General features: G+C 43.5%; 1 long non-coding RNA gene and 2 pseudogenes across 2 annotated transcripts; 2 read left to right on the forward strand and 1 right to left on the reverse strand.

Annotated features, from left to right (window-relative positions):
* The first annotated feature begins 5,420 nt into the window (after nucleotides 1-5,420).
* LOC117720275 (U6 spliceosomal RNA) lies at nucleotides 5,421-5,520 on the forward strand (annotated as a pseudogene).
* A 1,973-nt stretch (nucleotides 5,521-7,493) lies between these two features.
* On the reverse strand, nucleotides 7,494-13,829 carry LOC143434315 (uncharacterized). Its single transcript, XR_013103730.1, has 3 exons — nucleotides 12,162-13,829; nucleotides 8,846-8,899; nucleotides 7,494-8,413 (listed from the first exon to the last, which is right to left on the reverse strand). It is a non-coding gene; the product is annotated as an uncharacterized LOC143434315 (long non-coding RNA).
* Nucleotides 11,247-12,163, forward strand: LOC117720150 (vesicle-associated membrane protein-associated protein A pseudogene; annotated as a pseudogene). Its single transcript, XR_013103729.1, has one exon. The product of XR_013103729.1 is annotated as a vesicle-associated membrane protein-associated protein A pseudogene (transcript).
* Nucleotides 13,830-20,215: the final 6,386 nt, after the last annotated feature.

A 20,215-nucleotide genomic window follows, 5' to 3' on the forward strand; every position in this document is an offset into this window, starting at 1 on the left:
TGACGCCTGGCTCATCACCATGTCCATCTGCTTGCTTGTCCCACTTAATGCACACTTTGTCATTATTACAAGTTGGTGCACTAGGTCGCTTCTTCTAAAGGATTTTTTTTTCTCTGCTTGTTGCATGAGTATGTGAATTTTCACTCAATGTGTTTTCATTATCATATATTATGCATAAGGGAAATGATTATTTTCATACATGTAAATAAAGAACATTGATCATATTTGCCCTTCACTTACCCTCTTATTCTTCTTGTTCTCCTCCACACCCCTTCTGATCTTTTTCTTCCTAAACAGCTCCCCTTCCTGTTTTTTGGTTTGTTTTTAGGATCCAGTTTCATTAGGGTATCTTAGAGGGTCAGAGGTGGAGGCTTGTTTACAAACCCTACCGGTGGCTACAATTCAGTGGCTTGAATTTTTTTAATGACTAGATAACAGTACAGAACGAAACAGGAAACAAAATCAGAATCCTTAGATCACTGACTCGCCACTGAATTACCGGTGAGCTGAATGTTTCTGCCCACCAACACCCAAAAGTTTCTAAGTTGAAGTTCCCAACCCCTGGTGAGTCTGTATTTGGAAATGGGCCCAATATGGAAAGAATTAGTATAAAATGAGGCCATAAGGATGGGTCCCGTATATGTTTGGGTTAGTTTCTTTTAAGATGAGACATCAAAGAACTTCTTCAATTACTAAGCTTATGCATCAAGTCAAGACTAAGTCTGGAAGAACACACTCAACAGGACCCCAGTCAGCTGATGTGTTGACTTTTGAGTATTTAGCCTCTAGAACATTGAGAAAGGGAATTTCTGTTGTTTAAGCCCCCCCCCCCCCCCCCAGTCTCTGGGATTTCATTATAGCAATTGATCAGATTAAGACATGATAAATTCTGTGTTGTTCCAAATTCTTTGTCTGTTGCTTCCCTTCCTGCTTTGGAACTTAGACACATCAAACAAAAAGGGGGGGGGGAGGGAGAGAAGGAGGAGGAAAGAAAAAGAAAGGGGAAACATATTGTCAAGAGATGTGTTTCCTTCTGAGCTTGTTTGGCAAAAATACGTTTCCAGATCTAACATGAATAGACACCATTTAAGGATAAGACATTCTCAATAGCTGATGCTTTGAAGCTAGGAAACTATCTATTGACCCTGGCTCTCGGCCAGGAAAGAAAGCAAAGGCCAGGATCGGTCCTTTTCTGTTGGGAACAGCCTCTGAGAAGGCAGATGAGTTGAGCATGGCCATTGGGTGGTATCACCCAGACATTGCCCCCTGTGGGTGATGTTCTAGTATATGGTTGGATTGCCAGCAGTGCGGTCCAGACAGAGCTGAACTGCGGCTTTTGCTGTAAGGAGTTTCTATTCTAGGCCTAGGCAAGAGGGGTCTTTGACTTCAACTGATTTCACATTAATCTGTGACTTCTCCTTTGCCCACCCAGAACACATGTCCACCCTTCTAGGTGCCTAGAATCCTGGAATTCCCTGCCCTTGTGGCCCTGGCCTTGTGAGAGCCATCAAACCAGGACTGTTTGCATTTGGGGCCCTCAGGTAGGCTGTGTGCTGTTTTGGAGGAAGCATGGTGAGTAGAAATACCTGTGGGTTCTGAGCAGTGTTCAGGGAAGGTCTTTGTAGGGCTGGGCTGAAAAAGTGTAAGTAGTCAAGGTTCTGCTTCAGCAAATACTTTTTCTACTAAGTGCTTTCCAGTATTCTATAATTACTTAACATCTCACCTTTGCCAGTCCAGCCCCAGTCCCCACGGGCTATGTAAGAACAAATAAAGAAGAACACTTGCATGCTTGCTGCTGTTTTGTGACAGAAATTTGAAGCACTCTTAAGAGATTATTAACAGTGGTTAATTTCTGGGGAAAACAGAGATCATAGAAATTAAGGCAAGGGGTGACAGAATGGGAAAGTTCTGGGCAGAAAACCAAGGAAAAGCTTGGGCAATGGGAGACAAATCATAGTCCAGATCATAAGAGACATGAAGTGTCTTATGATCTTGGCAATACAGGTTGGGTTTGGGCCTGCAGAACCTTGTGTTTGGAGCCTGTCATCCATGGAGGGAATCGTGGGACATTCATGTCACTGAAAAGAAGTGTGGCTCCCAAGGGATGGACCGCGACTTGTCCCCAGGTCTTTTGCTGTTGGTCTTGTAGTGACCTTCGCAGTGAGTAAGAAGCGGAAGAGAGCTACTGCGTCTGTCTGCTGAAACAGGAAGTCGTCAGCCATCACAGCTTACTTGACTCACAGCTTACCCACCGGCCCTGAAGTAGCTTGTTTATCCTTCAAAACTTAATGAGCTATTGCTCCATCTTGCAGGTGAGAAAACCAACATGCAAGGGTGGTTTATTAACTTCCGTGAGATGATGTAACTCGTGTGTAGGAGCAGGGATCGCCTTCGCCTCCACCACAGTCCTCGTGTCTTCCTTTGCTCTCACAGGATGGGAAAGAAAGGCTCCGCCGAGGCAGTGCCCACAGACCTGCGTTCATGTTCACAGCGTAGATGGGGCCATTGGCAGGGCCGCTCGACCGGCTTCTGTGCTTGTCGCTGCGCCAGGATTACCAGACATAGCTCATGCTTACTGAGCATTTACTCTGTGGCCTGAGTTTGTTTTCAGGCACACTTTAGATGGCCTTCCACTGCATGGAAATGAAGACTGAGAGGAAAGCGCCTGCAGAGCTCACACAGATAGGGGCAGAGCCACAGTGTTTGAGCCATCAGTTTGATGCTTTGTGACTCCATGGGCTTTTTAAAACTTTTATTATATCATTTACTTATTTCATGTGTGCACGTGTGTGTGTGTGTGTGTGTGTGTGTGTGTGTGTCTGTGTGTCTGTGTGTCTGTGTGTGGTATATGTACTCAGTGTTAGTGTATGTGCATGTGTGGAGTCCAGAAGGCAAACTATGGAAGTCACTTCTCTTTTTCTGCCATATGGGTTCCAGGGATTGGACCCAGGTCATCCGTCCTGGCAACAAGCTTCTTTACCACTGAGCCATCTCTCTGACCCCATAGATTCCTCTCTTACAAACATCAGTGTATTAGTTATTTTTCTTATTGCTGTGATAAAATACTTGCTGAAGCAACTTAAGGGGAAATGGGTTTATTTTGGCTCCTAGTTGAAGGTCCAGTCCATCACCGAGGGGAAGGCAAGATGACCGGACTGTCAAGTGAATGGTCACCACTCATCTGCAGTCAGAAAGCAGAGGGTGATGCATGCTGGTCCTTCACATTCTTTTTTTATTCCATCTGAGATTGAAGCCTACAGAACGGTGCCACCTACAAAAGAGGATCGCTCCCAGCTCAGTCAAGCACCTCAGAAATGCTGCTAGGTGATTCTCAATCCTATCAAGTAGACAATCAAGATTAATCATCACAAGGTCAACCTGACATCCCCAAACACCACCTGTTAGTCATTACAGTCTATTCCTGAAACTGTAAACTCAAAGTTGATTTGGTCCAACTGCAAAGTCCCCATAGTCTTAATAGTTTCAACACTTCAAAAGTCCAGCGTCTTCCTAGATTCAAGGCAGTATCTTAAATGTGAGCCCCCTAAAATAAAAACCAAGTTAAATACCTTCAATATACCACAGCACAGAGTAAATAGCCACATTTCAAAGTGGAAGAGTTGGAGAACAGCAAGGAAAAAAATCAGACAAAACCCTGTGGTGGAAAACCCCAAACCCCACAGCTCCACATCTGACATTTAGAGCTTGTAAGGCAACATCTGACTGCAATGGCTTTGACCAACCAACCCCTCCAGCTATGCTGCCTACTGCCTGAGTGACTTCTCTCTCACAGTGATGCCAAGGTGTCTGCAGCTTTCCTTAGATGCCCCATGGTGTTGGCAGCTCCAACTTCCTGGGGTCTTGATTGCAATTTTGGCTTTATTTTCTCAGTTTCATGCAATGGTTTTTCAGGACCTCTTTGCTGGGAACCTGTTATATGTTTACTGGCTTTGATAGCTTCTAGAACCTTGGTGCAAACCTTTATGAGGCCCCCCCCCCCATTCATTTACACACGCGCATGTACACACACACACACACACACACACACACACACACACACACACGCACATGCACACACACTTATTTTGGATGCCTGAAAAACAACTGTTAAGTGAATAGTGGTGCCAGACTCTGCTGTTAGCACAACATGTCTCTGCTCCCATTCTGGTGTAGCTGCGGTGAATTTGAGTGTGTTGGTTTCTCTCCATCTTTTCTATTGTACCAGTGCAGAGAGTGTTTATGTAGTTATGCTAAGCTCTTTAACAATCCTAATTGCTTTCTCACCTGCCTTTGTCTTCCTCTCTAAAATTGTTTGTGTTTCTTCCTTCACCAAATGGCATGGTTTCATCTTTCTCCTTTGTCTTTTTTGCATTCTCACTACAGACTTGGACGAGAGTAGTGAGTAGTAACCATACTACAACCTGAATGCTATTCTGTTGACATTTCCTGCAACAAAGTAGCCCTTTACTCCTGCATTCAGCCTAATGCCAGTACTCAACTTGGGCCGCAGCTGATTCTTTGTCAGACTACTACACACATGGCCAGTTCCTCAAGATTACTTAATCCCTTGTGAAGTCTCATGAGTGGAAGTCCACCCTCCACATTTCTCTCACCATTCCAGTCTTCTAGAGTTCCATCCAGATGCTGATCCAGTGTTGTTTACAAGCATTCTAGGGTTTCTTTAGCTTTTACTGCCAAATTTTGCCACATTTCTCTTAGAAATCAATCCCAAAGGCCAACAAACCACACGGCCAGGTCTATTACAGCAACAGATCCAGTCCTTGGTACCAATGTTTCATATTAGTGATAGTTATTAGTGTTGTGACAGAATGCCTGATAGAAGCTCATGGTCTGAAAGTTCAGTCTGTCATGGAGGAAAGCATGGTGGGCAGGAGTTGAGGTGGCTGGCCATACTGTTGATAGCCATAAAATAGAGATGAATGCTGGGCTCAGCAGGAACACCAACCCATGGAATTGGTGCTGCCCACACCCAGTGTGAGTCTTTCTCAGTCATGCTTCCCTGGAAATACTCTCACAGATAGGTCCAGAGGTTTTCTCTCTGATTCTAAATCCTGTTAAGTTGACATCTGAGATTAACGTCACATCCTCTAGCTGCTTTGCTCCCTTCCCTCTCACCGCCTTTCTTCTCATAGTCTATCTCGGTTCTCTCTTCTCTATGAGCCTACAGTTCACACTGTCATTCATAATGTAGCTCATGGTGGTCCACTTTCAAAACCCACAACAACAATGCAACGCATTCCTCCTTATTGCTAACAGAACCATGCCTTTGTCTTCTGAGGCAAGCGACGAGCTTAGCTATCTGTTAGTGTGTGCAATTCCCGTCTCATGAGACATGAAGAAACTTTTGGCTCAGGGGAGTGCTGAGAAAAGTTTTCCTTTGTCTTAAAAAAAAGGATAGGGCTGGCTTTGGCAGCACATATACTAATTGGGTTGATACAGAGATTAGCACGGTCCCTGTGCAAGGGTGACACCCAAAGTCACGAAGCAGTCCTTTCATAAAAAGGGGCGGTTGCTTCCATGGTGTTTCTCAAGTGTGGTGACTGTAAGGTGGGTCATCTGGATGCAGCCATCTTGGGAACAACCCAAGTTGGGAAACAGCAACAGGCTGAGTGTGAGACAGAATAGAAAAGAATCCTTAGTGATATCTTTAGTTGTTGTCGTTGTTACCATTATTATTGTTGTTTTGCTTTATTTATTCATTTGTTTGTTTTGCTTTTGAGACATATTCTCTCTATGTAGTTCTGGCTGTCCTGGAAATTTCTATGTAAGCCAGCTTGGCCCTGAACTCACAGAGGTCCACTTGCCTCAGACTCCCAAGTGCTGGGATTAATGGCGTGCCCCACAATGCCCAATTTGATGGTGATGATTTTGCAACAACACATTACCTACTCTGAAGGCTCTTGGCTTATGGTTTCTTGTCGCAAGAAAAATAGCATCTCCCCTCTTGTGTCGGTCGTTTCTGTTTGGCCTACATGTCACACAGGCAGCTGCAGCATAACTAATCCAATTAGGACTGTCAGTATGCCATCATATCATTAATACCTGTTTACTGTTTGATCTTGCCTGCCATTATTGCGCTTGTTTGTGCATTCTTTAATTCATCCTCACTACACCCTATAAGCCAGGTGCTTTTTCTTTTATCAGTTCTGTTTTAGACACAATGGAATTACGGTTCAATGGGGTTATTCTGTTGAAGGACTCACACAGGAATGTCACTGAGCAGTGTCTGAAGCCCCAGGCATGTGTAACTTCATGTTTTATTAATTCTTGCAATACTACAAAAGCTTTGTTGTCTTTGTTCTAGTGACGAGGAACTTGCAGTTTAAAGAGTAAGTTCCGCAATTGGTCAATAGAAGGCACAAAGCAAGGTCCTTCTGGCTACAGGCCTGTGGGTCTAGGCTCTGCCAGACCGATGCACCTGCTTGTTCTCAGCCTCTTCTTTAGCTCTTCTTTCTCCACCCCTTATCTGTTCTGTCCCTTTTCTCAAGCTTCATTCTCTTCTCGGTGACCACTGTTCCTCATCTCTGCTTATAAGTTACATTGCTTCATCACGGTAGCACTTAGAAATAGGGAATTGTGCTAGATAGTTTCCTGTCAACGTGCTACAAGCTAGAGTCATCAGAGAGGAAGAAGCCTCAATTGAGAAAATGCCGCTATAAGCTCAGGCTACAGGCAAATCTGTAGAACATTTTCTTAACTAATAATGGATAGGAGCAGGCTCAGTCCTTTGTGGGTGGGGCCACCCTTGCAGTAATAGACCTGGGTTCTATAAGAGGGCAGCCTGAGCAACCTATGAGGAGCAACCCAGTAAGCCACATTCGTCCATGGCTTCTGCATGGGCTTCTGCTTCGAGATTCCTGCCCTGTTTGAGTTCCTGTCCTGGATTCCTTCAACGATGAACATGGATATAGAAGTATGAGCCGAATAAACTCTTCTCTGTCCCAAATTGTTTTGGTCATGGTGTTTTGTCACAGGAATGGTAACCCTAACTAAGACAGGTATCCTGCCTCAGCCCCTGCCTCTTGGCAGTGCTAAACCTCTGATGAAAAGATGCAAGCCTGAGATCCATGGCAACCACCAAACAGGGACAATCACACAGCTTGTTTCCAGCTTGTTTCAGGCTACTTTGCCAGGGCACGGAGAAGAATCCTTTCCTGTACCGAGCTCATGGGCTGATCCAGCTCAAACTCTGCTCCTGTGTATAAATCAGACTGGGCGGTGGAGGGAGAAGGAGGAGGCAGAGAAGAGTAGGGGGAAGCCTCTACCATATTTAGGCCCAGACAGAATTGAGTACTGGCAGTATTTGTTTTGTCAGGTTTCTACATTTTATTTTATGTGTTTGGGTGTTTTTCCTGCATGCATATCTGTGTACAACACAAGTGCCTGATGCCCACCGGAGTCCAGGAGAGATTGTTGAATTCCCTGTAATTGGAATTACAGATAGCTGTGAGTCACCATATGTGTGCTGGGAATTGAATGTTGGCCGTCTGGAAACAGTTAACAGCTGAGCCATCTTTCCAGACCCAGAATATCGTTTACAAATCAGAACAGTACAGGGAAAGGAAGACAGAAAGACAGCATTGCTAACTTCATTGATAGGGAGCAGGTCTAGTTCAGGGGTTCCTAGCCTTCCCAATGCTATGACCCTTCAATACAGGCCTTCATGTTAGGGTGACTCCAACCATAAAATGATTCTTGTTGCTACTTTACAAGTTTAAATTTGCTACTGTTGTGAATTATAATGTAAACATCTGTTTTCTGATGGTCTTAGGTGACCCCTGTGAAAGGATCCTTCAGCCCTCAAAAGGGTGGAGACCCACAGGTTGAGAAGCACACTGCTCTAGTGTTTGAAATTCCTTGATGCTTGCTAGGTCTGCTGTGTTCAAAGCCTCACCCCTCCCTCTTGCACTATGATTCCTCTTTCCTTTCTTCATGCAGATCTGAGTTGCTGCCCTTCTTTTCCAGGGTTCAGTCTACATCCTGCACAATCCTTGAGACACAGTAACAAATCTTATTTATTTTGAAGCCTTTTGAAATCCACTGGCTCAGATAAGGCCCTTCCCCCTAAAGGTAGTTGTCCATTTCAGAGCCACGATGACTCAGTGCCAACAGGCATAATTCTCTAAGTTGTGTCTACCCTTCCTCTAATCCCGTTGGGTTTAAGGGCCATTGACAGGGCTGTTTTTTGTAGTCATTGGTTCTTGAGGGGTCTTGCTTGTATGTTACTCCTGAGACAATGGTTTAGCCATGATGGAGGATAGCTAATGTTTTATCTGCTCTCCATCCTTTCTTGCTCTGGAGACATCTCTCCAAATCTTCCTTTTAGTAGCTGGAGAAGGGCTCCTGACTAAACCTGGCCAATTATTGTATTTCATCTCTCAAGTCATGTGATCTGTTGAAAGAGAATTTATTTTTAGAGTATAGCATAAGCAAGTACCAGCATGAATCACAGTGAGACTGACTGATATGGGGCTTCAAAAGAAGAAAGGAGGAAACCCAAATGGGAAAGAAAGGGAAGGGAAGGGAAGGGAAGGGAAGGGAAGGGAAGGGAAGGGAAGGGAAGAAGGGAAGGGAAGGGAAGGGAAGGGAAGGGAAGGGAAGGGAAGGGAAGGGAAGGGAAGGGAAGAAACATAAATTTCTGTTTGTAAAAGCCATGATTTTATCTCTAGGAAACGCTAAATACATCACCAAAATATAGACTTAAACTTGGTAAAACTCAGTAACAATTAAATAAGATACATAATTAAAACACAAGAGTCTGTGTGTTGCTGGGCAGTGGTGGTGCATGACTTTAAATCCCAGCGCTTGAGAGTTCGAGGCCTACCTGGTCTACAGAGTGAGTTCCTGGACAGCCAGAGCTGTCCTAGTGAGGCCCTGTCTTAGGGAAGAAACAAAAAAAAAAGTCAGTATGCTTTTGTGAACTAACACAGAACTCTTCACAAAAGAAACAAATGAAATTTTAAAAAATGCTATTTTGGTACCACTGGAAAAAGAAATAAGACAAAAAACAAAACAAAACGACAACGAAACCCTTAGGATTGAATACAAACAAGGATAAAAAAAAAATCTGTAAACCCACACAATAAAACTTGGGTGAAATGTTGAAACTCAAGGCATGAATAAATGGACTGATACATCACATTCGTGGATCAAAACAGTTAATATTATGTATATGCTTACACAACTCAACGCAATCCAGAAAACTAGTGCAATCCCTACAACATTTTAGTGACATTTCCCACAGAAATAGGAAACAATCCTATTCATATAGATCCCCAAAGACACTGAATATCCAAGACAACATAAGCAAAAAGAAAAAAGTGTCACACTGCCTGATTTAAAGCTCCTTCCAATCACCAGCAATCAAAGCAGCCTAGGGCCAGCATAAAATCAGACGTATAGAACAATGGAGCAGAATAGAAAGCCTGGAAATAAATGTGTGAATTTACTGTCAGATGACCTTAAATGAAAATGTCAAAGGTGTCAGGGGCACACAGGAAAGAAGGGATGGTCACTGGGAGGCTGGAGAGCTGGCTTAGCAGTTAAGAACATGCATTGCACTTGCAGAAGACATGGTGAGTTCAGTTCCCAGCAGTCACGCTGGGTGGTTCACGGGAGTCTGTAACTTCAGTTCCAGAGCTATCAGGTACCCATGGCCTCCTGTACACGCACTGCACCCATGTGCACGTAACCCTGCACAGACACAGTCGAACACGGAATTGGAAGTGGAAATGGCAGTCTCCTTATGAATGGCACTGGGAAGATAAGCTATTCGCAGGCATAAGAGTGAAACTAGATATCCATCCAGGTAGCTAGGAAGGGAGAAGTCAGGATTTGGACTCCCAAAAAAGAGTGGGATGGAGCCTTACAAGAGTCAGACCTGTCTGTCATTTTTATCCTGTGTCCTTCAGTTAAGGCAAATGAAAAGCATGTCTACCTTGAGCTTCCCCACCTGTATCACACACTTGAATATTTTTTTGTGACTTCTTAAACCACTGGCAGAACCAATGGTCATGTGCTGATGAGAATAATTCCACCCTTTGGGCCCAGAGTGTGCCAGCCACATAGGCTTGCCTTTTTTCTGTCTGTTTGCTTTTGCTTTGTGGTTTTGCTTCTCCACTTGAATACATTAAGACCCTTCACCTGCTCTGGGCTCAGTGGTAGGACACTTGTCTAAACATGTTTAAAGCCCTGAGTTTGATGCCCAGAACCACAACAAATGAAAACATCTTATAGTAGGATGATGTTATCTCGTCCCTCTGTACATTTAAGGAGTATTTGCAGCAGCCGCTCAGTCTGGCTATCCCTTAGCTGTAGGCAAGAACCAGACCATATCTAGGAGATTGTAAACTAATGATATTAATGAGGGTCAGATCTGCACATGACTAACAACAAATTAGGGTGTGTAATGTAAAGACCCTTCTTGTTATGTATTACTTCACTTAACCCATACAACACTGACATCAACATTTCTGGTATCTGCTTTATAGATGAAGAAATTAAGACTGAAGGGGCTGGCTGGATTCCTATGCAAATAACACTCGGCAAAGTGACAATTCTGTGTCCGGCTCCACACCTCTACAGGAAGGGAGATTGAAAGGACTTCTGAAGTTTTCTGTGCATGCCACCTCCTGACAGGAACCTTGTTTTTAAGTGAAACACATATATAAAGCTTCTAAGAAATATATAACACTTCCTGTATGTTTCTCTTGAGATGGAATTCTAGTTTGATCTCTGTTGCTGTGATTAACACTATGACCAGAAGCAATTTAGGGGAGGAAAGGGTTTATTTGAGCCTACACTTCCAGCCCATTATTGAAGGAAATCAGGGTAGGACCTAAAAACATGTGCCATCAGAGGAACATTGCTCCGCTCGCTCTGCTCCTACATACCTGCCTAGGACTTCTCACATAATGGTGACAATCTCTCACAGAGGGGATCATAGGCCAATCAGCTGAGGTTCTTCCAGATGACTCTACGTTAAGTTGATGTCCAAAACTAACCAACACAGGGATCTAGGCTGGGGGTGCCCTTGTAGTAACGGGAGGGACGGTAAATTTACTTATCGCCACAGAACCAGACACCTAAAAATGCTGAGAATTGTTAGATGTTTTAAAACGCAGTGTATATATCCCCCCCCCCTTTTTTTTAATTTTCAGATTTCTTTTTACAAAGACATCATCCCTGTGTGTGGAGTGCGGGAGAGGTACAGAGGTAGAATTTCAGAAGCTCTTCACTTACCGTTCTCACGTTTAATACAAGGGACTCAGACAAGTAGATACTTATTTTAAGGGATGTTACGTCACAGTTCTTTGGCTGTTTCAAGCTCAATAACCCATGGTTATCTCGGAGGCATTGATTATACAAACCATGTATTATCACACATTCCCCTCACAGCTGGGGCTGGGGATGCCCAGGATGGGTCGCACGTGGCCACGGCGGTTGTGACGCGGAGACCTGGGGTCGCGAACCGCCACCCGCTCCCGTCCCCATGGCGTCCGCCTCCTGCGCACCCGCGAAGATCCCGCAGGTCCTAGTCCTCGACCCACCCACGGACCTCAAGTTCAAAGGCCCCTTCACCACCGTAGTCACGGCGCATCTTAAACTTCGTAACCCGTCGGCGAGGAAAGTGTGCTTCAAGGTGAAGAGCACCTGCCCTCGGCACTACTGCGTGCGGCCCAACAGCGGGGTCATCGAGCCGGGTAGCACGGTGACGGTCGCCGCCATGCTGCAGCCCTACTGCTGCGGCCCCAGCCGGGAGGTCAAGCATAAGTTCATGGTGCAGACAATGTTTGCCCCTCCTGACACTTCGGATCTGGAGGCCATGTGGAGGGGGGCAAACCCCGGGGAACTAATGGATTCGAAATTGAGGTGTGTATTCGAAGCGCCGACAGAAAGTAACAAACTGGAAGAGGGCTTGAGATTCAGAAAGGCAGCGCATCCCGACAAGCCAGAATCCTCCTCCTGCACGTCCTTGAAGCTGGGTTGCACCACGCCTCTTCCTGTTGTTCTGCTGGTGATCGGAGCAGTTTGCTTTGGATTTGTTCTAGGGAAATTCGTCTTGTAGAGTGAGGCGCGTACAGCACTATCCCCCTCACCCTACCCCATCTTAGACTAGAAAAAAAAAATTCTTTACCCACCATCTTATTGAAAGTATGGCCTGCCCGCGGTAACAAACTTGATGTGCGTGGAGAATCTCATAGGCTTCGCCCCTAATGATCTCTTGTGATTGGAGGACGCAATAAACGAACACACCAAATAAAGAACTGTTTGGGCTACTGGACAGATTGCATATTATCGGATCATCACAAGCCAGTTGCCCACTCAGTGCGCGGTGAAATGCACCAAGAAGTGTTCTGTTTTGTTTTTTTGGTTTTAAGAAGAGTTCAAACATTGTTCTTGTAATGTTTATTTTGCGAGTCCCTTTAGTTTTTACCTACTGAGTTACCTCTTGATAAATGATTTACTGAGATTTGCTAACCTGCTCGCTCAGGCTCAGGCAGTGCCAAGAAGTGTTCACTGGGGAAAGTGGTATCTCTTAACACATGGTAATAAGGCAAAATTTTCTCTATCCCTTCTGAGTCAATTGTTGACAATTGTTGACTGGGTTTTTCACCTTAACAAATCTACCCCATGGTATTTAACTTTTCTTTTAAAATATGTTAACAGATTCTTTTCTTGGTAGCTTGCCTATGTCTATTACTGGGGCGGTTAGAAGAAAAGTGGGAATTTGAAAATTATACTGCATGACTTTTGATTGCATCGAAGCCCTTCCACATACTTGTAATTAAAACTCAATTTATTAAGGAAAAGAACTGATAGAATTTTAGGCTATCCTGGTAGTTTGAACAACTGTGATTTGTTTACAGAAATATAAAATAATCAAACTCAAGAAAAGTGCTGTGGTTTCAGTGAATTTGAGCATGTGCCATGCAGCTGTCTTGGGCTTAAGTTACTACATTTTTTTCCTAGGGTTTCTTTTCTTTCTTTTCTTTTTTTTTTCCCACTGTCTTGGTCAGGAAAACTTATTCTCCTGGATTTTGAAGCCTGCCTAATACTTCTTATTACTTTATAACTGATTTCTTCGTAATCACAGTTTAAAATGGGGCGATTGTTTTTCCTGCCTAACTTCACATTCAAAATGAGTCTCCAATAAGGAAAGGGACTTTTCCCTTGCAAATCAAACTGTTAATCATTGTAAAACCTTGTTTGGTGTAAATACGCACTCTGGGTTCTGATAGTTTCTTGCATATATGCAGATATAGTTTGACCTTATATCTTCATTGATTTTATTCATTTATTTTACTCATACTAAGAAAATTTTGGAATTTGAGAAAATATATCACATTTTAAACTGAGGCTAGCCTAATACAAGTGAATTTTTATCCTTGAATGTAGATGTTGGTTTTGTAGAAGATGCTCTGTGCCAGAGGGAGACTGGCTCTTGAGTTTTGATGTGTGAGGCAATCCACAGGCCAGGCCTGTGAGCTCATTTCATGTGAGAGTGAAATGTTCCCACATGTTTTGGTTTTCTTGTCATTGTAAATGTGGTTGAGTTGGTCAGATCATATGTGTTGTTATGGTCCTCTGTGGTATCGTTTATAGAACCCCTAGCTAGTGTGTGGAAGTTTCTGAACACTATCTCCTACTGCTGGTGCCGTTAGCCAATGCTTGTGCCAGCTGTTGCTGTTAGCTCCCTTCCAATAATTGGAAAAGCATGATTAAAATAGTCTAAGGTTGAGCCGGGCTGTGGTGGCACACGCCTTTAATCCCAGCACTTGGGAGGCAGAGGCAGGCGGATTTCTGAGTTCGAGGCCAGCCTGGTCTATAGAGTGAGTTCCAGGACAGCCAGGGCTACACAGAGAAACCCTGTCTCGAAAAACCAAAAAAAAAAAAAAAAAAAAAAAAAAGTCTAAAGTTTCCATCCCATAAGTACTGATTCTATGACTACACTTAAGGCTCTGTATGTAACCAGCATCCCTAGTGAATACGTGTCAAGTTTGGTATTTTGTATCCTTTAAAAAAATATTTTAATTTTCAAAAACTTAGAAAAATCTCTTAGAATTTATCTTATTCACCCTCTGTATTTTATATCGGTGAGTTCTGAGTCCCTATGAGAGCAGAAAAGACTTTTCTGTGTTTATAAATTTCTGATCTCTTGGTCTTTTGTCTGCTCTAATAATTTTGAAGAAAAAAATTTACTAATTTGATAACTGGCTGAAATAATGAACAATGTTATTTACTAAGCATATACGAGATATGCCCCCCACACACACACACACACTTGGCATAGTACTGCTTGCCTGAAATCCCAGCACTTAGAAGGTGAAGACTGAGGATCGGGTCAAGATCATTCTCAACTACATTGTGAGTTTGAGGTCAAGGTGGGTTTCTTGAAACAGACACACACACACAGAGAGAGAGAGAGAGAGAGAGAGAGAGAGAGAGAGAGAGAGAGAGAGAGAGAGGAGAGAGACAGAGACAGAGACAGAGACAGACAGAGAGAGAGAGAGAGAGAGAATTAGGTTGATGTGTATATTTTAATGTTTAGGCTAGCTATATTTCTCATATTGGTTATTATCAAGTGCCATCAAAATTCATTGCGCTTTTAGGTAGACATTTTATAAAGTACTCTATGAACAAATAAAATATAGCTTCTGACTATCCTACATGTAACCAACAATATCAGTTTCTAGTTCCCAGAATAGTGACATAGTTGTTATTGTTAATCAAACTGGGAAAGTTCAACATAGGGAGGGGTAGCTAAGACTTTAGAGGTGGGAGTATTTTTTGTTTCCAATAATGAATGACCTTACTCTCCCCTGTCCCCATGCCTTGATTATCAGGAGCGCTGGGCTACTCTGAGAGACAACTACTGTAGCTGGGGCTTTATCATTCATTGTTCTTCTGGCCTGTCAGCACATCGATTGCTGCCTCATCTTTGTTATAGTAGGGTTTCCACAATTCTATCTTACCCCGGAGAAAGAGCCCGAGTTGCAGATTTTCTCTCAGACATCAACGGTGTTTTCCTGTATTGGCCATCTCTTTGGTTTTCCTTTGGGGCCATCTGCTGAGATCATGGCAAGGATACAGGTTTAGATTTTCGGACTGTATTTTAATACACACACTGGTGAGCAAGGGAACAGGCAGCTCAGGCATAAAAGATGTTGAAATGCCTAGAAGTGATGTACATAAAATACAAAGAAGAAGAAAGATTTAGTTTGGTCAGTGGGAGCCAGGTTGATGTCTTAAATGATTAAACATCTGTCATGTGTGCAGGTAAGAGCTCTTGCTTGAATTATTCTCATGCCTAGACTGAGGTCAATGGGAAGAAGTCACATGATGGCAAATTCTAAGTTATGGGAAGTGAATTCTCTGGATCAGAGCAGAGGCCTTAATCACTCACCAGTCTAACCAAGGGGAACATTCATATTCAAGAACACACAGTAGGAGAAATACCACTGAATCAGGGAGAACATTAACCCACAGATTTGCCTCTTGAAAATTAAGAAATGGAAGGGATCTCAGAAATTATTATTGGAGCTTAGGAAAATGAGGTCCAGTTAGCAGTTCGATTTAGCTGGCTCACAGTGCTTGCTCACGGAGTGGTTGATGCAGCCCACATTTCCAACCCTCCTTCAGTCATTCAGGGCTCACCACAGGCTGTTCCCTCTAATGGCTCACATGCAGCTCAGCTTCTTTGACATTACACCTCCCCCAAGGGCATCAGTTGAGTTAATGGGGGAAGGAAGAAAAATCTGTTGGGCTTTGAATGATTTACTCCCTGGAAGCTATTTATAGGAAATGAATGCCGTTTACACTTGTCTTTTCCTCCAATCAGATGAATCCTTTCCTTTGGAGAAAGAGACACATCTTTCACAGACTGTGTCAGTGGAATACTCAGCTATCTCTACTGTGGTATGCATTTTGGGAGTCCAGATGTGCTTCCACATCCTCTGCTTCCTCCCTCTCAGGGCATCCAGACAATAGCTACACACTGGGCTGGAAGGATGAAGTGCAGCTGGGAACTCCCGGATCGGGCGGAGTTCTGTGGGATCCCAGTCTGGCTAGGTGTGAGTGCCAAAGGCAGAAGATTAGGGGAAGGCTTTTTTTTTTTCCTGAGCATCTTAATGTTACAGCCTTTTAGGTCCAGGCCTTCTCTGACAATCTTCAGTGAGACAGCTTTCTGAAATATGATCTTAGCTTGTGTTTACTTCTTTATAAAGAAAAGGGTGAGCTTGTACGCATACACTTTGTTCGGAGTGAACCAAGGGTTAGTTATATAAACTTGGGGTAGGGGTTGAGAACCTCCAGGGTGGGCAAAGGTCATCGGCTGAAGGCTGAGGTACTGACATGTCTCATTAGCTTGGGGAGGCACTCCAGGAATCTCAGGTGCTTGCTGATTGCATTCTTATCAGGAGAAAGGAAGCTGGACCTGTAATTTAACCAGGGCTAGGTGCCACACTACACAGGTTGAGGGTGTAGAAGACAAAGTCAGAGATGGAGAAGCTCTACTGGTAAAGGAGGCCACCATTTTGACTCTGTCCTTTCATGTTGCATCCTGCCACTCCAGGAATGTAAGGATGCACCTGGACAACTTGGGCACAGAGAATGTAAGACATATCAACACTGACTGCCTTCTTTGTTTGGCACTTCTATTAAAAAATGCTTTGTAGACACTCCAGCATGTTGGTGCAAACCCATAATCCCAACACTCGGGGCTAAGGCGGAATATTGCTGTGAATTTAAGGCCAACCTGAACTACATAGTAAGTACCAGACCAGCCATAGGTACAAGGTCTGATCCTCATCTTTCCACAATACTTTAGAGCATCTGTAAAGGTCAAGGTACCAGGCTAGACATTCCAGGGAAGGAAGATCTAATGGGGGAAACTGGGAAGAGTTGAGGTGCATCCAGTTGGGGTTGTAGAGTTAGATGCCAGGTTAATGCAGGCCAGCAGGCCATTTGTTCATCATTTGTTCTACAGATGTTGACTGTGTGTCTCCCTGTATCAGGTGCTGTGCTTGGAACTGGGAGTATGACTAAAAAAAAAAAAATGGTTCTAGTGAGATATGACAGCTAAACATATAGTCATATGCAAAACATAATTTTTTCTTTTTGAAAATATTTATTTTTTCAGACAGTATATTTTATTGACAGTTTCTCTTCCCCCAACTTCTGCCATCTCCCCCACCCACCCAAATCCATATTCTTTCTTCCTCTCTCCCATTAGAAAACAAGCAGGCATCTGAAAATAAATAAATAGTTAAATAAATTACATAAAATGATAAATCCAAGCAAAACAGAACAAAACAAAGAAATGGGGGGAAAAGAGCCAAAGAGAAAGCACAAGAAGCACAGACAGATATAGAGACACAGACACACAGAATTCCCACAAAAAACACAAAATCAGAAACCATATTAGATAAGCAAAAGACCTGTGAGGTTAAAAAAATTCCCTTAAATGTCACTGAATTCATTTTGTATTGACTGCCTACTGCTGGGCATGGCCCTGTCCTTAAGACTCCATTCAGAAAATGAATTTTTCTTTTGAGAGCATTTATCAACTGGAGATAGCAGCTGGGTTATGGATGGGGGCTTGGGTACTCTTCCCTTCTTAGCTCTGGTACCCTGTCTGGCTTAGACCTGTGCAGGCCCTATGCATGCTGCCTCAGCCTCTGAGTTCATGTGTCTCGATGGCCTGTTTTGTCTAGTGGGCCTTGTTTTCTTGGTGTCTTCTATTCCCATTGGATCTTAATTTTCTTTTTTATAGATTCAGGGTTTCAAAAGTTTTAATAACATGAGGAGCTAATTTAAACTTGTGTGTGTGTGTGTGTGTGTGTGTGTGTGTGTGTGTGTGTGTGTGTGAGAGAGAGAGAGAGAGAGAGAGAGAGAGAGAGAGAGAGAGAGAGAGAGTCTGTGTGATGACAGAGTCGTCTAAGACATTAGTGTTAGCAGGAGATGACACATAGGAGAACAACACAGGTTCCCCAGCAAGCAGGAACCACAAAAGTCTTGAGAAATTTTCTTTGTATTTCAAGAAACTAAAAAGTAGGCTGTCTTAGTTTGGCTTTTATTGCTGTGAAGAGACACCATGACCAAGGAAACTCTTATAAAAGGCAAATATTTAATTGGGGCTGGCTTACAATTTCAGAGGTTCAGTCCATTATCAACATGGTAAGAAGCATGGCATCCTGCAGGCAGACTTGGTGCTGGAGGAGCTGAGAGTTCTACATCTTGATCTGAAGGCAGCCAGGAGGAGACTGCTTCCGAACTAAGTGGGGTCTAAACATTGGAGGTCTCAAAGCCCACCAATACAGTGACATACTTTTTCCAACAAGGCCACACCTCCTAATTATGCCACTCCTATGATAAAACATTCAAACACATGACTCTATTGGGGTCAAACCTATTCAAACCACCACATAGGCCTTGTCCTGAACTCAATCAAAAGGAAAGAGGTGATGGATTAGTTTCTTTTGCTAGTTTTTCATTTGACAGAAACAAAGGAAAAAGGGAACATTTATTTTGGTTCATGGTTCCAGAGATGTTTCAATGAACCATAATGAAGAAGGGGGCTGCTCTATCTGTGGCAACAGAGTGTGTGGCAGAGGCATACTGAGTTCCAGGCTGGCCTGGGCTAGTGAAAAGCCGAAACTAAACCAAGCAAAACAAAGTTACCCTCTGGCTACCATGGAAAGACTGCATTCAGTAGACAGGAATGGGCATTGGATTACATTATCCAGACTCATGGTGGCTGCCATAGGTTTTGGTGATACAGAGGCCAATTTTAATATCTATGTTGGGATTAAAGAGCAAAATGACATTTTAAGTTAGTATGAATTTTGTCCTGCTAAACTACATTTTTGATTCTTTCTACTTGAGTGTTGAGGAGTATACTGTAATTTGCTTTCCAGGAACTTTCTCCCACACCACTGTTCACAGTCACTCAGTCTTGGCATCGGCCCACCCAGGTGTCACCGGCCTGCTCCTTGTCCCACAGCTGATGGTTTTTCAAGAACCTCCTTGCTGAGCCTTGCTGGCTTCTGTCCTCTTAGGCACCTCCTTTCCTCATCCACTTCCTCTGCTGACCCCAGTGAGATAGTCTGAAAGGAGGAAGTCACTGGGTACTAGTCAGAGGGAAAGGTAAAGACTATGGGGTGAGGCAGCTTGAGTAGGAGGCTGGGAGGCCCAAACAAACTCTGCCGACTTCTTTTACTTTTGCCACAGCCTTGTCTCCTTTTACTCATCTCTGATGGAAAAGAAGAAGCTGTAGGGAGATACCCTTTCACTTCCCCTGTCTCAGGCTCTGTTAATAGGAACGATGAGTTCAAGGCCCATCTAAGTAGAAGTAACTACCTACGGCCCAGTCTGGTTTTCAAAATGGCGGCCAGGATAGCGGAAGAAGCCACTGAACACTTCACTGATGCCTAACACTCTCCGAGGGCAGTCATGATGTAGCACAGGGATGCACACAGTATACCCAGCATCCTTGAAGATAGCCACCCAAGGCCTTCCTGGACCTCATATATCTGTTGGATTCCTGATCTTTAAGCATTGTATTCTTGAGAGAGAACAGGTAAGCTTCCTGGTAAGGATGGCACATTAAAAGAAAGAAAGAAGAAGAGAGTAAGAGAGGAAGGGAAGAAGAGAAAAGAAAAGGACCCAGCAACTCCATTTCCTTTGTGGAATTAGGGAACTGAGGAACTCCTCAGATTGTCTCCATGGTTTTATGGGGCAATAAGCACTTGAGCTGTACTTTGTCTTAATAGGATATCATTTAGCATTTTTTAAAGGAAAGATTTATATACTTCTGACACAAATTATGGTATGATTTTTAAAACTCTGGTAGGAGTGTCAGTACACGCTTGTAACCCCCAGTATTCAGGATGCTTCTGAATTTGATGTAGGAGGATCACACATTTGAAGGCATCCCAGGGTACATAGTGAAAGTCTACCAAAAACAAACAAACAAAACCCCTAAAGTTACAACATGCCTTAAGTCATAGTTTTTGCTTGGTTTCCCATGTTTTGGGTTCTTGGTACAAAGTTCCTAAAACCTTTGAACTTTCCTGATGGCAGGAATCCATCTTGCCATAGGGAGTCCCTTTTGTTCATGTTATTGTAGTTAAGGTATGAGACAAAGGAGACACCTTAGCCTTGTGAATACTTCAAACTCTGCCCGAGTACACTC

The sequence above is a fragment of the Arvicanthis niloticus genome, chromosome 14 (assembly GCF_011762505.2).
Source record: "Arvicanthis niloticus isolate mArvNil1 chromosome 14, mArvNil1.pat.X, whole genome shotgun sequence".
Classification (NCBI taxonomy): Eukaryota; Metazoa; Chordata; class Mammalia; order Rodentia; family Muridae; genus Arvicanthis; species Arvicanthis niloticus.